This window comes from Pelophylax lessonae (assembly GCF_965119305.1).
Source record: "Pelophylax lessonae genome assembly, chromosome: 13".
Lineage (NCBI taxonomy): Eukaryota > Metazoa > Chordata > Amphibia > Anura > Ranidae > Pelophylax > Pelophylax lessonae.
This window is the reverse complement of record NC_138780.1, coordinates 35,958,760-35,980,106: the sequence shown is the minus strand read 5'-3', so window position 1 is coordinate 35,980,106 and position 21,347 is coordinate 35,958,760. Positions and strand designations below refer to the sequence as shown.

At 42.6% G+C, this 21,347-nt stretch overlaps 1 pseudogene across 1 annotated transcript in view; it reads right to left on the bottom strand.

Moving 5' to 3' along the window:
* Positions 1–1,234: 1,234 nt before the first annotated feature.
* Positions 1,235–21,347, bottom strand: part of LOC309569327 — a 37,301-nt pseudogene continuing 17,188 nt past the window's right edge. Inside the window, exons 4-6 of the transcript in view lie at positions 19,407–19,515; positions 1,979–2,019; positions 1,235–1,319 (exon numbers count right to left, since the gene is read on the bottom strand). The product of the transcript in view is annotated as an uncharacterized misc_RNA (transcript). The remainder of the gene's footprint in view (positions 1,320–1,978; positions 2,020–19,406; positions 19,516–21,347) is intronic.

Genomic DNA, 21,347 nt, shown 5'->3' with positions numbered 1-21,347 from the left:
CTAGCCTGTGAGGGTCTAGGGAGCGAGCGCGTGCCGCTGGAGGCACGCTCCCACTCTCTCACAGACCCCCCCCCCGCACGAGTGACCGGCGGACCCGATGTCCGCCGGTCACTCGCGATCATCGGTTACAGCGGGAGAAAGGCAGGCGGCTAATGTAAACAAAGCCGCCTGTCAGTCTCCCATGTGTAACAGCAAAGATCATACGGTCCTGCTATGTAGGACGGTAGATCTGTGCTGTTACACACACAGCCACATCCAATCACAGTAAGAATCACGCCCCTAGGGACACACGTAACCCCTCCCTCTCAAATAAAGTTAACCCCTTCCCTGCCTGGGTCATTTTTACAGTAACAGTGCATATGTATAGCACTGATTACTGTAGTAATGTCACTGGTAACCCCAAAAGTGTCAAAAATGTCAGTCAAGGGTCCGATCTGTCCGCCGCAATGTCACTTTCCCGCAAAAAAAAACGCTGATCGCCGCCATTACTCGTTAAAAAAAAAAAACAATAAAAATTACAAAAATGTTTCCCTTAGTTAGTAAACGCGATAACTTTTGCGCAAACCAATCAAAATACGCTTTTGCAATTTTTTTTACCAAACATATGTAGCAGAAAACAAATTGGCCTAAAATGTTAAAAAATTTTGATTTTTACATTTTTTTGGGGGGGAATTTCATATAAAAAAATGTGAAAAATATTGTTATTTTTGCAACATTGTTGCTCTTTTTTTGTTTATAGCGCATGATCAAAAAATCGCACAGGTGATCAAATACCACCAAAAGAAAGCTCTGTTTGTAGGAAAAAAAGGACGTCAATTTCATTTGGGTACAGCGTCGCACGAGCGCGCAATTGTCCGTTAAAATCACGCAGTGCCGAATCGCAAAATAGGCCCTGGTCAGGAAGGGGGTAAAATCTTCCGGGGCTTAAGTGACTAGGGATTTGTCAGTGCAATTGTACTTGGAGTTCAATACTGAACAAGTGTATTTTAAATTGTCTCCTAACATGCAGATTAAGTTTGGTTCCAATTTATTTGTTTTTTATTTATGTTTAACATTTGAAATTTAAAAAAGTTTTACATTTTAAATTTGGCATATTCAAAAAACAAAGGCTTATTATATAGTAAGGTGCAATGGTGATATGCAAAGTGCACATACAGCAAACAAAATCCTTCCATTTTCTTGAGAAAGCACTTTTTGCAATGCTTGTTAATTGCAAAACTGAGCACTTTTAACACTGAAGATGCAAAATTGTGCTATCTCTGCCGCTTTCTCCCTGGAGTGAGACGGCTCATATCCAAATGTGCATATACAATCCCATCCTAAAAAAAACAAGACAAATGAAAAACAAAAAAATGATTACTGGTTAGTGTTCAACTGATGAGTTTTTACAAGATTAATTTTACACTGCCTTGTGTTTAAAATAATGTAATTCATATGCATTGTGCACACAGATGCTATGGGATATCTGGCATAAATTCGGTGCATGTTTCCATACCTGGGGGAGTCAACTGCAGCGTAGCAAAGAATGGCTGTACACAGGTATAAGCCATGCTTTCATAAACTCACACAACACAACTCGTTCAAGAGCGTAAATTATAAAATATGCAAAAGCCATAACTGTTTGTTACTGCTCAGCTGTAAAACCCAACTCCAGAGAAACTTTTCAATTTTTGGCTACAATGGAGAAGGAAGCTTTTGTAAGGTTTTTGTTTAAAGAAAAGTTCCATTGTACAAAAAACCTGACAGAGGGTCCAGCCTCTGTCCACTTAACAAATTTGCTTTTATTTTTTGACCCCCACTGGAAATATTACCAGCACACCGTGAATTTAGACACTGGAGGGTGCCATGCACATGGGAAGAGTTTAGGTTTGGAATTCAGTCTATAAAAGATATCACTAATTCTAGCATTTTAGTATAAAAATATGATGTTAGCTGGTCAAGTATTTTCAAATGTATTCACATGCAAATAAGATTTTACTGAATCTCTGTCTTGGTGCTTGACATCTTGAGCTTTTTTATCTGAAATATAAAATTAGATTTTGTTTATTTTTCAACAAGAAAAAGTAAGCAAAAAGTATGGAAATAGGAGACCGAATAATGTCATCAAGAATACTGTCTCCAGAAACTTTGTAAAAATTGTATATTTTTGTAAAATTTTGTGTTTTTAATATATAATTTATTATATAATTTATATATAATTTATTAATTCATATCATGGATAACAACAGCAAAATATACTCATAAAAAAACCCCAAGATTGGGGTCTTTATAACACACCAAAAGATACAATGCCTTATCATAAACCTGCATCAACATGTTTTGTGACATTCCTCTTCTCCAGGACCAGGATTTTGAATATACACTATATTGCCAAAAGTATTGGGACTCCTGCCTTTACATTATTATTATTATTATTATTAAGGATTTCTATAGCGCCAGCAGTTTACGCAGCACTTTACAATACTTTAATGGCATCTCAGTCTTAGTCCGTAGGGTTCAATATTGAGTTGGCCCACACTTTGCTTCTATAGCAGCTTTACCTCTTCTGGGAAGGCTGTCCAAAAGGTTTAGGAGTGTGTCTATGGGAATGTTTGACCATTCTTCCAGATGAGCATTAGTGAGGCCAGGCAATGATGTTGGACATATAAGTGTGTGTATCTATATATATATATATATAGTATACATAATTATATATATTTTTTTATCCATAGTTGTATGATTTAATTGGATATTGAACAATTTTTTATCTATTTATCTATTCTTATATATGTGATTCTTATTTTGGCTTAGCAAGTCACATTATTTTACCCATCATTTGATATTATTAATGCTAATGTTAATTTTAACTTTACTGGTTCAGGTTATTTTATCTGATGTTATAAACTGCTATTACAAATATGTGCGACCACCATTTTCCAATTTTGGTGAGCTTTCCAACTAATTCCCACCAGAGTGAATTCTGCATGGTGCATTTAAATATAGTTCCCCTAGATATGGTCCGTATGGTACAGTGCACATGATGGATCAGCGGGGCACACATGCGTCCTCCCCTTTGCGGTTACTATAGGAACAGCTTGCCGGGGGTGGAAGTTGACATTGCCTGGATGGGCGGAAGTGTGTAAGGTTCTGGCACTCTCAGTGCCTCCTATCACATTTATTCCGGGTGATTTCCATCCACCTAGACAGAAGAAACACATATAGGTGTGTTTCCCTTTAAGGCTGAAGCTGTCATCACCCAGCGCCGGACTAGATGGCTATTTAGGGCGTCGGTTCTCACTCACATGTGTTCGTTCAAACACCAGTACCTGGATACTAATCTTGCTTGAAGCTTCCATGCTTGCAAGCTCTCCTCGCTGACGAACCTCGCTGCGCTGATCCCTGCATCCTGCTACTGGATCATCCGCATCTCCTGAGCGATCCTTCGGCTATCGCTATTAGTGCTAAGTACCTCACAGGGGAAATCTCTATAGACTTGTACTAGGCTTACACTATTTAGCTCTGCATAGCAAGGACTGTCTTTTACATCTGCATAACTAGATTGCTAGCTCTTGAGGCTACTGCTACTATTTCCTGCACTGGGTTGATCTCTCCTGTATGCACCTGCTACTCTGTCATCTGTTATCATACATGATCGCTAACCCTTCCTGCATCCATCTGCACTGTCTCACCTCAAGTGTCTGTCACCTACCACTTCCACTCAAACCTATCCCTAAGACCTTTATTATTGTCTTACCACATGTATATAAAGTCACACTAGGAACCAGCTTAATTACTGTGTGTATTTACTGGCTGAAATAAGACCTTCCATACATGATGAGTCATTGAGGTTGGGAATGGTATCTCAGCATATCTCCTACATGACTACTGACGTGGAACTACTTCTGCAGCTGAAAATCCACACCTTATAAGAAACGCAAGGAGCGTTACAGATTGAACGAACCCAAAAAATGGATTCAGCAGAAGTAGCCACTCAGGTGACACAATTAAAACAGCAGGTATCTGCGTTAATACACGCACTTGCTGAATTGAAAAACGACAATCAGGCTCTGTCGCAGCAGGTAATTAGACTGACACAACTTACCTCTGCACAGTCTCCTGAACCCACGATAAATCCCCCTTTGGTATTTACAGGCGATCGCAAAAAAATTCGCGAATTTAAAAACGCATGTGAGTTACTTTTTTTGCTAAAACCTCGTACCTACCTTACTGATCACATTAAGGTTTGTACTATTATTTCTTACCTATCAGGCGATCCTCGAGCCTGGGCAGATTCTCTTTTTGAAAAAAACGACCAGCTTCTCAACTCCTATGCCTTGTTCCTGGCAGAGCTCACTAGCCTATATCATGACCCCAATAGGCAGAGTACTGCCGATCTTCAGTTAAGATCCTTGAAACAAGGAAAAAGGCCTTGAAAAAGTGTGTTTGTTTTATAGAGTTTATAAACAAAAGGTACCACATCCCTAATCTGTATATATTCTATACTGGGAAAGGTATCCCAAAGAGTGAAACCCACAGCTGGAACCTGAGGTGTACAGGTAGGTGCTGGGGTAAGAGGACATGAGAAAGAAGGAAAGTATAAAGGAGAAAGGGAAGGGGAAAAAAAAGAAAAATGAAAAGAAAAGGGAAAAAGGGGGAAAGGTAGAAAGGAAGGGGGGGAAAAGGGAAAAGAAAAAGGGGAAAGGAAAATAAAAATAAAGAGAGCAGAAAAAGGGGATGGGGGAAGGGAAACAAAAAATGGGGGGGGGGGGGGGGGAAAGGGAAAGAAAGAGAAAAGGGTGGGGAACTAGGGAAAAAGAAGAAGGAAAGAGGAAGGGAAAAGCAAATGGAAATGCGAAAAAATGGGAGGGCTGGTGGGACTTTAAAGGTACCAGGTAGTTCAAAATAATAAGTACATAGTTTAAAAACTGGAAATATTTATTGACATAACATCTTTAAAATTCAAGACAAAAAATACAACATAGATACAAATAATTTGACATATACAAGAAGAGCAATGTGTTGAACATAAGGCAATAATGATAATGAAGATAAATAGGTCCAATGATGAGCATTAAACCAATCCCGACATGTTTCGCGGGCAATGGTGCACCGCTTCTTCAGGGGAATAAGAATGTATCAATGTACAGTGCCTGTATGATACAGTGACAACAAACAATTATTATTAGTTCAAATGCATATATGTCTAACAATAAGAGCAAAAAATGCATGCTAGTATGGAACATCAAAGGACATTCAGGGCCGTCACCATAGAGAGATCCACCACCAAACCAATTGGATAGAGAGCTCCCCAGAAAATACGTCTCACCCGCGGATGTGGAGGGGCATAGGGGGTGGGATAGAGATGTAAGTGTGGTAAACTAAGGAAGTTTTCACCGCCCGGTAAACAAGAAAGAAAAACCTGTTTGTAGGTCTAACATATATACCTTATTCAGTGTCTGGAATAGACACGTTTGTATAGTCAAAAATGATAAAGGTTAAGGGCAGGAGGTGTCAAACATGGCGGCCAAGTTGGAGAAATATCCAGCGGGGTAATGATCTGGAGAGATGGAAATCAAACAAGTAGTGCATCTATGATCCAAAGTGCTGTATATTATATCTCTGTTAAGTGATAAAAAGCCACGGAGGGGCTTTACCTGCAAAGATGGAGGATAAGTCCTTCTTGGTAAAGATAGGTAACTAGGGATATGAATAAAGCCCAAGTATGAGCTGTTGCACTTGTATTACTTAGTCAGAGGGGTGAGGCCAGCCATCACAGACATCTAAATAGCATATGGAGAGATCAACGTATTGTAAGGTGAAAGGAGAACCCATCTATCTTCTGACAACAGGTACGTCAATATGGTTCTGAGTATCTTACCCGCGTGGGACCGCCATGTCCGCACACACCAGTTCCTGAGTGACTGAATGAGACGCTTGTTCCCCCTGTTATGGCCCTCAACCCGACGCCACGCCGCGCATGACGTCACGCGTAACGTGGGCGGGTCAGGTCCTCAACTGCGCGCGCATCCGAAGAGGCGCATGCGTAGTGTCGCTCAGACCGGGCCGCAAAGGACAGCCCGGAAGGCGGCCACAACAACGCCGGGCGGACAAATAAACATCCGGCCAGCGGTGTGTGAGAGGACCACACATCCGCTGAGACGTCTGGAGAACACGCCACCCAGTGGCAGGAGGAGGAACCACACACATGGATAGTGCCCAGGATGTACTTCGATCGCCAAAAGAATTATAGCATGCATGTAAACAAATATGACAATGGACATGATAAGGAGATAAAGTAATGGCAAAAAAACACCTATTAATTTTTATGTAAAATATACCGTTATAATCCTCAAAGTAAATGGTTATTATAAAGGAAACTTATAGGAAACAATAAGTTCCCCATAGTTTCTACAAAGGATACCATGTTATGGAGAACTGAAATCCTCCAGCACACGGGGAATTTTGACATCATAAAAAATAAAACATATCAAAATATTAAGTATTGACTGCTACAGCGATTGGAGATGTAAAATCCCAGAGAGATGTCAACTCGAAAAATGAGTATATAATGTTTTCAATAATGAGAATAATTGGCAGACTCACCATTCTCCAGAGTCCCATCAGCGGTGCCACAGGGGGATGGTCCAGAGATGAATTGTGGGCAAAAAGGGGGCAGAGACGTTCAGCAACTAACATCGACCGGGTTCAAGAGCAATCCAAAAATATATATAGAATGTATATGAAAAAAGGGGGGGAGAAACGAAGGAAGGAATAGACCAATGGGGAAAAGACCGCTTTAACCCAAGAAAGGTTTGTAAGTCAAGACCTCATTGATCCCAGGAGGTATGGTAGCCTCCAGGGACTCTATCCAATACGATTCCCTTTGTAAAACCCGTTTGTCCCAGTTTCCCCCTCGGGGATCCTGGGGGATCACTTCCAAAGCAAAAAACGAGACCATGGAGTTATCATACTTATGACAAAAAGCTATGTGACGTGTGACACTTGTTTGTATTGTACCTCCCTCAGAGTGGTAGATATGATCCCCTATACGCTTGCTCAATTTCCGAATGGTCTTGCCGACATAGAATGCCCCACAGCAACAACTCATGAGGTATATAACCCCCTGAGTGTTGCAGTCGGCATGATGTCTGGACTGAAACCACTTTCCACTGGGCAAACGAATACCCGTACCGACCCTAATCCAAGGACATTTATCACAAGAGCCACAGCGGTATGTACCCTTTGGGAGACCCATCTTGGTGGATTCTTTTGTATAGTGACTTTTGGTTAAACAGTCTCTAAGGGACATTGATCGTCTAAACACCAGACTGGGTCTGGCACTTAGATATTTGTGAAGAGTAAAGTCTTGAGTAAGAATCGGCCAGTAGAGCCATCACTTATTCGAGAGCTGATTTGCTTTACAAAACTACCTCCAAAAAAGATGATAAAAGTGTCAGATTTATTACCACATACTCTGCTCACGATGATGTTCTGCGAAAGATCCTTAAGCGCCACTGGCCGATTCTTACTCAAGACTTTACTCTTCACAAATATCTAAGTGCCAGACCCAGTCTGGTGTTTAGACGATCAATGTCCCTTAGAGACTGTTTAACCAAAAGTCACTATACAAAAGAATCCACCAAGATGGGTCTCCCAAAGGGTACATACCGCTGTGGCTCTTGTGATAAATGTCCTTGGATTAGGGTCGGTACGGGTATTCGTTTGCCCAGTGGAAAGTGGTTTCAGTCCAGACATCATGCCGACTGCAACACTCAGGGGGTTATATACCTCATGAGTTGTTGCTGTGGGGCATTCTATGTCGGCAAGACCATTCGGAAATTGAGCAAGCGTATAGGGGATCATATCTACCACTCTGAGGGAGGTACAATACAAACAAGTGTCACACGTCACATAGCTTTTTGTCATAAGTATGATAACTCCATGGTCTCGTTTTTTGCTTTGGAAGTGATCCCCCAGGATCCCCGAGGGGGAAACTGGGACAAACGGGTTTTACAAAGGGAATCGTATTGGATAGAGTCCCTGGAGGCTACCATACCTCCTGGGATCAATGAGGTCTTGACTTACAAACCTTTCTTGGGTTAAAGCGGTCTTTTCCCCATTGGTCTATTCCTTCCTTCGTTTCTCCCCCCCTTTTTTCATATACATTCTATATATATTTTTGGATTGCTCTTGAACCCGGTCGATGTTAGTTGCTGAACGTCTCTGCCCCCTTTTTGCCCACAATTCATCTCTGGACCATCCCCCTGTGGCACCGCTGATGGGACTCTGGAGAATGGTGAGTCTGCCAATTATTCTCATTATTGAAAACATTATATACTCATTTTTCGAGTTGACATCTCTCTGGGATTTTACATCTCCAATCGCTGTAGCAGTCAATACTTAATATTTTGATATGTTTTATTTTTTATGATGTCAAAATTCCCCGTGTGCTGGAGGATTTCAGTTCTCCATAACATGGTATCCTTTGTAGAAACTATGGGGAACTTATTGTTTCCTATAAGTTTCCTTTATAATAACCATTTACTTTGAGGATTATAACGGTATATTTTACATAAAAATTAATAGGTGTTTTTTTGCCATTACTTTATCTCCTTATCATGTCCATTGTCATATTTGTTTACATGCATGCTATAATTCTTTTGGCGATCGAAGTACATCCTGGGCACTATCCATGTGTGTGGTTCCTCCTCCTGCCACTGGGTGGCGTGTTCTCCAGACGTCTCAGCGGATGTGTGGTCCTCTCACACACCGCTGGCCGGATGTTTATTTGTCCGCCCGGCGTTGTTGTGGCCGCCTTCCGGGCTGTCCTTTGCGGCCCGGTCTGAGCGACACTACGCATGCGCCTCTTCGGATGCGCGCGCAGTTGAGGACCTGACCCGCCCACGTTACGCGTGACGTCATGCGCGGCGTGGCGTCGGGTTGAGGGCCATAACAGGGGGAACAAGCGTCTCATTCAGTCACTCAGGAACTGGTGTGTGCGGACATGGCGGTCCCACGCGGGTAAGATACTCAGAACCATATTGACGTACCTGTTGTCAGAAGATAGATGGGTTCTCCTTTCACCTTACAATACGTTGATCTCTCCATATGCTATTTAGATGTCTGTGATGGCTGGCCTCACCCCTCTGACTAAGTAATACAAGTGCAACAGCTCATACTTGGGCTTTATTCATATCCCTAGTTACCTATCTTTACCAAGAAGGACTTATCCTCCATCTTTGCAGGTAAAGCCCCTCCGTGGCTTTTTATCACTTAACAGAGATATAATATACAGCACTTTGGATCATAGATGCACTACTTGTTTGATTTCCATCTCTCCAGATCATTACCCCGCTGGATATTTCTCCAACTTGGCCGCCATGTTTGACACCTCCTGCCCTTAACCTTTATCATTTTTGACTATACAAACGTGTCTATTCCAGACACTGAATAAGGTATATATGTTAGACCTACAAACAGGTTTTTCTTTCTTGTTTACCGGGCGGTGAAAACTTCCTTAGTTTACCACACTTACATCTCTATCCCACCCCCTATGCCCCTCCACATCCGCGGGTGAGACGTATTTTCTGGGGAGCTCTCTATCCAATTGGTTTGGTGGTGGATCTCTCTATGGTGACGGCCCTGAATGTCCTTTGATGTTCCATACTAGCATGCATTTTTTGCTCTTATTGTTAGACATATATGCATTTGAACTAATAATAATTGTTTGTTGTCACTGTATCATACAGGCACTGTACATTGATACATTCTTATTCCCCTGAAGAAGCGGTGCACCATTGCCCGCGAAACATGTCGGGATTGGTTTAATGCTCATCATTGGACCTATTTATCTTCATTATCATTATTGCCTTATGTTCAACACATTGCTCTTCTTGTATATGTCAAATTATTTGTATCTATGTTGTATTTTTTGTCTTGAATTTTAAAGATGTTATGTCAATAAATATTTCCAGTTTTTAAACTATGTACTTATTATTTTGAACTACCTGGTACCTTTAAAGTCCCACCAGCCCTCCCATTTTTTCGCATTTCCATTTGCTTTTCCCTTCCTCTTTCCTTCTTCTTTTTCCCTAGTTCCCCACCCTTTTCTCTTTCTTTCCCTTTCCCCCCCCCCCCCCCATTTTTTGTTTCCCTTCCCCCATCCCCTTTTTCTGCTCTCTTTATTTTTATTTTCCTTTCCCCTTTTTCTTTTCCCTTTTCCCCCCCTTCCTTTCTACCTTTCCCCCTTTTTCCCTTTTCTTTTCATTTTTCTTTTTTTTCCCCTTCCCTTTCTCCTTTATACTTTCCTTCTTTCTCATGTCCTCTTACCCCAGCACCTACCTGTACACCTCAGGTTCCAGCTGTGGGTTTCACTCTTTGGGATACCTTTCCCAGTATAGAATATAAGGAAAAAGGCCTGTAGAAGACTTTGTCGCAGAATTCAAGAGATGGACCCTTGATTCAGGATGGAATGATGCATCTCTGAAAACCCAATTTAGGCTTGGCCTATCAGAAGCCGTCAAGGACGAGCTCGCCCGAGCAGAGATGCCAAAAACCCTGGATACATTGATACAACTCAGTATCACCATAGATAGAAGACTACGAGAAAGGAAGTCTGAAAAAATGGAAATGCCATTATCCAGTTCTTCTCAGAATTCAGCTATTGACCCCACTCCTAAACCCGCTCCAGGTAACCACAGACCCTGGCTACCTAAGGAAAAAAGGAGACCTAGTAGATATGGTGATCCTGCCTGGTCATGGTCCGAGCCTGCCTCAAACAGTCGACCTTGTCACTCTGACACATCCCATTTGGACCCTGATCCTACAGAGATGGATGAGGAGCCTATGGAGATTGGTGCCATACATGCTAGGTTGTCCTCACAAGAAAAAAGAGATCACAGGAGAATCTGTGGCCTTTGTTTTTATTGTGGTGAAGGGGGACATTTCATTACATTCTGCCCAACCAGACCCCATAGGCCTAAGGCTCTCCCAATGGAGGCCAGGCGAATCCGAAGGGTCTTCCCTGAAAAACAGCCTGGAAATTATCAAGGCTGTTGCCAGCCCTGTCCCCGTTCTATATCAGTGAAGGACACCCAGAAATTAACAAATATTGGAATAGATATTCCTTCAACTCCAGTGAACTTTATACCACGTTCAAAAAACCCTCCTGTACCACCTCCTGAGGATACTCCTATTTTTGCAAGCACATTTCTGGCTTCCGATGAAAATACAGAGATTCTTGCACCTGACTGCGTACGTGCTTCTAATGGCACAGTGGTATGTAGGAAGGATCTGAGGATGTTTGAAGAAGCATTGGTTGCTAGGTCTACTAGGATTACTTCGGATGGTTATGCGTCCGATTCTAGTGAGGGGTCCATGTAGCAGACACCCTAACAACAAGTGATCCGATTCTCATCGGCTACCAACCTGATCCGATTTTCATATCGGCAACAAGGGATCCGATTCTCAGATCGGTTACCAACCTGATCCGATTCTCATATCGGCAACCATTTTTTTTTTTCCGATTTTCATATCGGAGACCAGTCTTATCCGATTCTCGTATCGGCAACCAGTTTTATCCGATTCTCATATCGGCAACCAATTTTTTTTTTCTTCCCGATTTTCATATCGGCAACCAGTCTTATCCGATTCTCGCATCGGAGACCAGTCTCATTCCGATTCTCATATCGGCGACAAAAAAAAAAAAAAGAGAAATTTTTTTTTTTTCTTTCCTTCCGATTTTCGCATCGGCAACCAGTCTCATGTGATTCTTATATCAACAACCAGCCTTAGAGGCCTTCCGGAGCCGGCCTTACGGGGGGGGGGTAATGTAAGGTTCTGGCACTCTCAGTGCCTCCTATCACATTTATTCCGGGTGATTTCCATCTACCTAGACAGAAGAAACACATATAGGTGTGTTTCCCTTTAAGGCTGAAGCTGTCATCACCCAGCGCCGGACTAGATGGCTATTTAGGGCGTCGGTTCTCACTCACATGTGTTCGTTCAAACACCAGTACCTGGATACTAATCTTGCTTGAAGCTTCCATGCTTGCAAGCTCTCCTCGCTGACGAACCTCGCTGCGTTGATCCCTGCATCCTGCTACTGGATCATCCGCATCTCCTGAGCGATCCTTCGGCTATCGCTATTAGTGCTAAGTACCCCACAGGGGAAATCTCTATAGACTTGTACTAGGCTTACACTATTTAGCTCTGCATAGCAAGGACTGTCTTTTACATCTGCATAACTAGATTGCTAGCTCTTGAGGCTACTGCTACTATTTCCTGCACTGGGTTGATCTCTCCTGTATGCACCTGCTACTCTGTCATCTGTTATCATACATGATCGCTAACCCTTCCTGCATCCATCTGCACTGTCTCACCTCAAGTGTCTGTCACCTACCACGTCCACTCAAACCTATCCCTAAGACCTTTATCATTGTCTTACCACATGTATATAAAGTCACACTAGGAACCAGCTTAATTACTGTGTGTATTTACTGGCTGAAATAAGACCTTCCATACATGATGAGTCATTGAGGTTGGGATTGGTATCTCAGCATATCTCCTACATGACTACTGACGTGGAACTACTTCTGCAGCTGAAAATCCACACCTTATAAGAAACGCAAGGAGCGTTACAAAGTGACGTTATGCGGTGGTGCGCACGCCAGTTCCGGGACGAGCGGCGTGCGTTCCACCGCTGTTCCGCCGCTAATGTATACGGAAGTCGGAAGTCGTCACGGCCTGGATGGGCGGAAGTGACGTTATGTGGTGGTGCGCGCGCTAGTTCCGGGATGAGCGGCGTGCGTTCCACCGCCGCCCTGCCTATATAGCATACTATCTGGAATATCCTGATAGCCAGGCCTACAGTGAACACCATTAGACCACCAGGTAATATGCCCAATATGCCCAGTATGAGATACTTGATTATCGACCTACACTCGATAGTTTCAGCTTATCACAGCAAACCACTAACGGTCCGCAGTGTATCATGATGGTAACTTCACACGCCATCTACTTACAAAGAGTATGTGTATGCACATCTCTTTGGATGTGCACAAGCAATGGCTCGTTTCCCACTAGGCGCCGGATTGTCCCTCTGTAACTGCTTGGAGAATGTGATGCTCTATTTGGTTTAGGACCAAGACATGCACAGGTCAGTTTACCACATTAGCTTTAATCTAACATTTTGACATGTATGATATGCGAAATGGAGTCCACGATGGGCTGGGAAGTTTTTTGGACAGCTCACCAATGGAATAAATGGTCGCGTGGGGCTAGCCAATCGAAATGTATTTACAATTGTGACTTGCAACAGTTTTTGGGTAATTAGCTGTGTAGTCACGCCCATTTGGGCGATATCTCCTCCCACATCCCCCAGGGGTCATGTGGAGGCCTGGCCTTTCATACTATATTTAAACTATGGACTTGACCATGGCCTCCAGGCTCTGAGGAAGAGGCACGGCCTCGAAACGCGTCAGCCCCCTGCTTCCAGTAAAGACGTTGATCCTCTGGTAGGAGGCAGGTGTATGGAATTGATGTGCCTGAACTTCATGTTTGTTTGTGAGTATTTGATTTTAAACAATTTTATCCAAATAAACTTGCTGAGGATAATGCGCTAGGCTGGTGCGCCCTTCTTTTGCTTTGTATTTTCAATGATGTTGGACAAGAAGGAGCTCGCAGTCTCCGCTCTTATTCATACCAAAGGTGTTCTATCAGGTTGAGGTGCAGGCCAGTCAAGTATCTCCACCCTGAACTTGCACATCCACATTATATTATATATAAAAAAGTGCAGTGCTTAAACATTTTTATGTGAAAGGTCAGGCACTCATGTTGGACGAGAATTGTACTTGGAGTTCAATACTGAACAAGTGTATTTTAAATTGTCTCCTAGCATGCAGATTAAAATCAAAAAAGTTTACAGCGCTTGAAAAGTTTTAAATGAATTAATAATCTCACGAAAACATATATGAACCAATATGATATACAAAAGTGTAATACTTTACCACTTGCCAACTGCCGCACGACTATCTACGTCGGCGGTCAGCCCCTCACAGGCAAACTAACGTAGGGCTACGTTGCTTGCTTGTGAGGGTCTAGGGAGCGAGCGTGCGCCGCCGGAGGCGCGCTCCCGCTCCCGCGTGGTCACGGACCCCCCCGCGCGTGTGACCAGCAGACCCGATGTCCGCCGGTCACTCGGCGATCGGCGGGGGAGAGGGAGAATGTCAGGCAGCTTGTGTAAACAAGCGACCTGTCATTCTCCTCGCTGTAAAGACACTAATCACATGGATCTACTATGTAGATCCGTTGATCAGTGTCCTTACAGCTGAAGCCACAGCCAATCACAGTAGAAAGCACGCCCCTAGGGACACACACAGCCCCTCCCTCCCAAATAAAGTTAACTCAGTCACCTCCCCCCACACACGTCAGTAAGCACCAGGCATACATTAACCCCTCCCTCTCTAATAAAGTTAACCCCTTCCCTGCCAATGTCATTTTTACAGTAACAGTGCATATTTATAGCACTGATTACTATAGAAATGTCACTGGTACCCCCAAAAGTGTCAAAAATGTCAGTCAAGGGTCCGATCTGTCCGCCGCAATGTCGCAGTACCGCAAAAAAAATCGCAGATCGCCGCCATTACGCGTTAAAAAAAACAACAAAAATGACAAAAATCTTTCCCTTTGTTAGTAAACGCGATAACTTTTGCGCAAACCAATCAAAATACGCTTTTTGCGATTTTTTTTACCAAACATAGGTAGCATAAAACAAATTGGCCGAAAATGTTAAAAAATTTTGATTTTTACATTTTCATTTCATTTCATATAAACAAAATGTGAAAAATATTGCTATTTTTGCAAAATTGACGCTCTTTTTTTGTTTATAGCGCGTGATCAAAAAATCGCACAGGTGATCAAATACCACCAAAAGAAAGCTCTGTTTGTGGGAAAAAAAGGACGCCAAATTCGTTTAGGTACAGCGTCGCACGACCGCGCAATTGTCTGTTAAAGTCACGCAGTGCCGGATCGCAAAATACCCCCTGGTCGGAATGGGGGTAAAATCTTCCGGGGCTTAAGTGGTTAAAGGACTATATGTGGAAAAAGTCACAGAAATATATACTATAATTTAAATCAATAAAGTGCAAAAAAATATAACATAATATTCTAAAAAAAAAATCAATTTATAATTCAAAAAGTCTAAAGTAAAAAGCTCCAGTGCAGCAGAAGTGACTATAGATGGCATTGGTGACAATCCATAAAAACACCCGTACGTGAATATCCACCACCAAAACCGGGTACGTACGTATGTGCTTACCAGAACATACTGTATGGACTCAGATAGCGTAGTACTGAGTCAACATGGCACATTTACTCCAAATATTGAATTCGGAAGCCGTTCAGAGGGTCTCACATTACCACCTCATGATAGTAGAGGATTGCTACTACTGTTTTGTGCATTCCGATGGGTCATGAAAACAAAAAATAGCCTCCACATAGTGTAAAACCATATTTGGTATATTTATTAACCACTTACCGACCAGCCACAGTATATATACTGCAGCAGGTTGGCTCTATTGCATGAAACAACGTACCTGTGCCAGAGGGGTCTACAGGGGAGCCAATCAGCACCGTTCTGTCAGGGATGAATACAGTGATCTTGCGTTCCTGCTAAGCAGGAACATGGATCTCTGTATGCATCCAGTGAGTCCATCCCCCACACAGTTAGAAAGCTTTCCCTAGGGACACAGTTAACACTTTGATCACCCCTGGTGTTAACCCCTTCCCTGCCAGTGTCATTAGTACAGTCACAGTGCATATATTTAGGATAATTTCCATGACTTCTGGGCCCCAATTAGGCCTGTCGCTCTTTTTCTTGCTTTCTTGGTGGCCTCTTTACACAGGCTTTTGAATCAGCCTTTCCTGCTGTCTTTGAGAGAGCAGAATTTATTGTCTTTGAGGGAGCAGAATTTTTATTGCAACATATTGGCATGGAAATCAATGTTTATCATATTTGGTATCTACCAGGAAATTCTAGAGCACTTCATGCTTCCCTCTGTTGACCTGCCCACACTGCCAAAAGTACCAATACCTGGTTTTATGATCATGGTAGCACTGTGCTTGATTGGCTAGCAAACTCCCCTGACCTAAACCCAATAGAGAATCTGTGGGGTATTGTCAAGAGGAAGATGAGAGACACCAGACCCTACAATGCAGACAAGCTAAAGGCTGCTATCAAAGCAACTTGGACTTCCATAACACCTCAGCAAGCAATGCCACAGGCTGATCTCCATGCCACACCGCATTGATGCAGTAATTCATTGGTTTTATGTAATATTTAAATTTTCTGAGATACTGAATTTTGGGTTTTCACTAGCTGTAAGCCATAGTCATCAAAATTAAAAGAAAGAAATGCTTGAAATATATCACTCCGTGTGTAACGCATCTATAAAAATATATGAGCTTCACATTTGAATTTAATTACTAAAATAAACAAACTTTTTGATGATATTCTAATTTTATGAGATGCACCTCTATATAGTCAAGGGCTCACTCGGTAGGCCAGGCTCTACCTATAACTAAAGTATCTTTGCTGGGTGGACTGACACATTGAGATAAACTCTGCTAGATAAAAGAGCACTTTCTTATACAATATTTTACTAATTAAAATCTAATGCTAGCAGGTAAAGCACAAGTCGACTTGCTGGCCATTCCTGAAAACATTTTAACCACTTTACCACCGGAGGATTTTGCTGTCTTACGTCCAGGCCACTTTTTGCGATTCGGCGCTGTGCGAATTTAACTGACAATTGCGCAATCGTGCGATGCCGTACCCAAACGAAATTTACGTCCTTTTTTTCCCCACAAACAGAGCTTTATTTTGGTGATATTTGATCACCTGTGCGATTTTTACTTTTTGCGCTATTAACAAAAAAATCGTTTATTTTGAAAAAATAACAATATTTTTAACATTTTTTTATATGAAATTCCCCCCCAAAAAATGTAAAAATCTAATTTTTTTTTAAATTTTTGGCCAATTTGTTTTCTGCTACCTATGTTTGGTAAAAAAAATCACAATAAGCGTATTTTGATTGGTTTGCGCAAAAGTTATTGCGTTTACTAACTAAGGGAAAGATTTCTGTCATTTTTGGTGTTTTTTTTAACGCATAATGTCGGCGATCTGCGATTTTCTTTGCGGGACTGCGACATTGCGGCTGACAGATCGGACCCTTGACTGACATTTTTGACACTTTTGGGGGTACCAGTGACATTTCTATAGTAATCAGTGCTATAAATATGCACTGTTACTGTAAAAATGACATTGGCAGGGAAGGGGTTAACTTTATTAGAGAGGGAGGGGTTAATGTATGCCTGGTGCTTACTGACGTGTGTGGGGGGAGGTGACTGAGTGACACAGGGACAGATCGCATGTTCAGCTATGCTGAACACTGCAATCTGTCACTCCTTGTCACTTAGGATAGTGGTCCTCAACTCCGGTCCTCAGGGCCCACAAACAGGCCAGATTTTAACCAGAAAAAGAGTTTTGGATGATAGGCAAAGAGGTACCAATGGCCAACCGATATCACCACATCCCTAATATATTAGAACCACAAGAATGGGGGCTTGCTCACCGAACTGACTAGCAATTCGTGAAGCACCCAGAGTATGGGACTTTTAAGGTGAGTAAGGTTGGCACAGACAGATCAAACCATTGTGTAAAAACATTTTTATTTCAATGGACATAAAATTGTACAATTAAGTACAGTATGAAAATTAAATGCATATACAGTACATCAAAGAGATCATATCTCGCAAACACAAGAGGGATACAGAATCAGTGGGGTCCTACATGTTTCGCCAACTAATTGGCTTCATCGGGGACCACATGGTATTTCACCTCTTATCAAAGTTCAACATGAAAATGTTGGGAGCAAACATTCAGCTGTATTGCACTATAGGTCATATATACCCAGGAGGTACTCGACCTTCCTTGGGGTCTCTGGGGGACACTGAGCAAGAGGTGTCAGGATAGGCCAGCCAATACTGGATCGGACCAAGACTGAAAGCGATTTGGCAGATATCGTTGATCCAGATATTTAGCAGAGAAAAAACGTCCCAGCCTCTCAGGCGGGGAAACCTGTCTGTGTGTTCACCGCACTGCAGCGCCAAATAGTTGTGACCTATGAATCCTGTGCAATACAGCTGAATGTTTGCTCCCAACATTTTCATGTTGAACTTTGATAAGAGGTGAAATACCATGTGGTCCCCGATGAAGCCAATTAGTTGGCGAAAACATGTAGGACCCCACTGATTCTGTATCCCTCTTGTGTTTGCGAGATATGATCTCTTTGATGTACTGTATATGCATTTAATTTTCATACTGTACTTAATTGTACAATTTTATGTCCATTGAAATAAAAATGTTTTTACACAATGGTTTGATCTGTCTGTGCCAACCTTACTCACCTTAAAAGTCCCATACTCTGGGTGCTTCACGAATTGCTAGTCAGTTCGGTGAGCAAGCCCCCATTCTTGAGGCCAGATTTTAAGTATTACCTTGGGGAGATGATGCAGACTAGAGTACTGCAATCACTGAACAGCAAATTATATCACCTGGGATGTATTTCAGTTATCTTGAAAACCTGGCCTGTTAGTGGGCCCTGTAGGCCAGGGTTGAGGACCACTGACTTAGGAGATCCGCCCGCTCTGTTTACACAAGCGTGCGGATCTCCAAACTCGATTCCCCAACGATCGGGGAAGAGAAGCGGCGATCACCGCCGCTCCTCCCCTGGCCCGACTCCCGCTGTGACTGAAAACAGCGGGAGCGCGCCTACGGCGGCGCGCAAGCGCCGCCTACAGGGGGAGGAGTCCAGCGACGTAGGTCTATGTCGCTGGACGGAATCGAGCCACTTTGCCGCAGTACAGTCAACGTGACTGGTCGGCAAGTGGTTAACCTTTCAACCAAGTCCTTTTGAGAATTAATGAATCAGTGAAATGTTTTGAAGATTGAAGCAAACCTAGGTGTGTTTAATTAATACTATCACAAGATACCCTATGTAGATAAGTAAAAGTTTCCATAGACACACCTATCATTTGAAGTATCCTAATAAAGAATGATCACACTTTTCTAATTGTCACAATAGGGACACCCCTCCTTGGGGTCTGGGCTTCTTTTTTAAAGACGGGTAATTGCATATACAAAAAATCCAGGTGAACTGGGAACTGAGTTTGCTGCTCAAGTGAATTGCTGCTTTTTAGTAAGCTCCAGCTTAGAGTGACCCATGGCCAGTTATGAATCAGGCAAATTCATTTGTTTATTCTCCAAAACTGTTACATTGGTACAATTTATCCTCTAAAAGAAAAACATTTCTAATGTGAGCTTTTTCCGTTTTTATTTTTGGAAATTCAGGACCCGAGTGATACTTTACCTATTTGCTTGTAGGTGAACTGTGAGGACCAAAAGCAGAAGAAGACCTCCACCAATAACAAAGCGCAGGTACCTTTTACATGATGTGGTAAAATCTTCTTTGGATTCATCTACAGGATAGTCACAAATATGTAAAACAATATTTTATTTTATAGGGTTGTGTAAAAGTTGGACATAGAGTAACATGCCAATGCAAATAAGGTTTCCTTGAACTTTTTGGCTTTTGTTCTTTTTAGTTTTTAGCAAATCATGTTTCCTTCCTGGACATTCAGCTGTTGAAATCATACCAAGTTGCATTGCTTCTTAGAAGAGCAAATACCTTATGTGGGTCTAGGTATCATACTGAGCTGTCCTTAAAGCAAGACCAATAATGTATTATTTTGCAAATAACCAAACCTTAGATGTGGTGGTTGCATTCGTTTATGTTTTCTAGGCTTTTCCCCCCTCTGTTTTCACATGGTGAACTGACCAGTAACACACCTCTTGTAATAAAGTACCTCTACTCTGGATGAAAGAGCACAGGGGACACATTTGGACAGCAGCATTGCCAGTCTGGCTGGATGGGGAGTGTTATATGTTAAGCACTAAAAAATTGAAGGAGAACTCCAGCTTACACTGCACTTACACAAGCAATTACAGCAACAGTTGGTTTGTCTCATCCCTTTAACTGTTACATCTGCAAGACAGCTTGTTCAGACTTACTGACCAGATCAGCAGATGAAAATATAAGAAGGAAAGCCTAAAAAAGAAAACAAATGCAGCCATAACATCTAGGAATTGGTAGGCTGCAATATAATAAATATTTGATTTTGGGTTTAATACCATTTTGAAGTCCAGTTACTACTTGGGCCAAATGAAAATGTGTTAGCAAGCTGCTCTAGATGAAATACCTGATGTCACCCAAAGACAATCTGGTTCAGCAAAGCTACATCGCACCTCCTCGCACCTCCTCTGGTTATTTAAAGCCCAGCAATTCAGACTTCTTTTTGTCAAGGCCTTTCTTTCAAAGCTCAAGCACTCTGGGCTCACAGGAGAAATCCTTCACAGAGCAAGGAAATGTTATTACATGGAACCACTCTCTGCAGTACCTAAGACTTTTCCACCACCAGAAAAAAATGGGGCACAATAGTGGGTGCGTGTTATATGCCAACATTTTCATTTGGCTGCCTCGGAGGGAAAGGAGGTGGGACAAGCACCGTCAGATTACATAGAGTGTACTTGGTGGCCTCTGTAATACAAAGTCCCATCCCCTGGACTGTCATTGGACCACTGTTCTGTCTATCATAGGAGCCAAGAGGCAGGACTTTGTATTAAAGAGGTCGTTGAGTAAACAGCAGATCTGTGCTCTATGTAATCTGACGTGAGACTGCAGATGGGCACGAATCTGGCTGCATTTATGAGACTGCAGATGGGCAGGAATCTGGCTGCATTTATGAGGCTGCAGATGGGCACGGATCTGGCTGCATTTATGAGACTGCAGATGGGCACGGATCTGGCTGCATTTATGAGACTGCAGATGGGCACGAATCTGGCTGCATTTATGAGGTTGCAGATGGACACTGATCTGGCTGCATTTATGAGACTGCAGATGGGCACGAATCTGGCTGCATTTATGAGACTGCAGATGGGCACGAATCTGGCTGCATTTATGAGACTGCAGATGGGCAGGAATCTGGCTGCATTTATGAGGCTGCAGATGGGCACGGATCTGGCTGCATTTATGAGACTGCAGATGGGCACGGATCTGGCTGCATTTATGAGACTGCAGATGGACACAGATCTGGCTGCAATTATGAGGCTGCATATGAGCACTGATCTGGCTGCATTTATGAGGTTGCAGATGGACACTGATCTGGCTGCATTTATGAGGCTGCAGATTGAAACTGATCTGCCTGCATTTATGAGGTTGCAGATGGGTACTGATCTGGCTGCATTTATCTGG